This window comes from Empidonax traillii, unplaced genomic scaffold, assembly GCF_003031625.1.
Source record: "Empidonax traillii isolate 1590-97213 ecotype Southwest subspecies unplaced genomic scaffold, ASM303162v1 scaffold2020:size47286, whole genome shotgun sequence".
NCBI lineage: Eukaryota > Metazoa > Chordata > Aves > Passeriformes > Tyrannidae > Empidonax > Empidonax traillii.
In genome coordinates, this window is record NW_020957213.1 from 44,942 (window position 1) to 45,587 (window position 646).

The window sequence follows — 646 nt, forward strand, 5'->3', positions numbered from 1 at the left end:
TCTGGGAGGTTTGGGGGAGGAAACTGTGGCTACTTTTACTTCTGAGGCCGCCCTGGGCTGTGCTGAGCTCCTGGGGAAGCTGCAACCCGGTGACGCACAAGGGATGGACTCTGCTGGTCGATGAGGAGCTGCATCACTTCCCAGATCCCTGGGGAACCTCCTGTGTGTGCTGTGTGACTGCATTCCCCATCCCTATCCCTGTCAATAAAGTCCTGTTGCATTCAAACTCATTTTTGGCCTAAGGTTTTCTTTTTCACCTTTTCACCTGCAACCTCAGATTGCCCTGAGCCAGCAGAAAACCTTTGAGGGACCTCCAGGGGCCCTTTTGAGGTGACAGCAGGAATTTGCAGCAGTGGGAAAAAGTTGCAGCAGGTGACAACATTTCAGGATTCAGGTGGCTGAACTGGAATTCCACCTCCCAACACTGTGGGATTTCACCTCCTCCTGGCACTGTGGGGTTTTTCCCTCCTGGCTGCAAGAGCTTCACAGCGATTTCAAGCAAATTATCTAATTGTTTTCAAATTGAGCCTGCCTCTCCAGCCCTATTAAGGTTTTGCTTGGAGCTGATAAATTTATTGCCTGCTGTCATTAATGACAGATTAAAAATCGCTTAATTCCTTAAGCACTGGGAACTCAAGCAGTTACT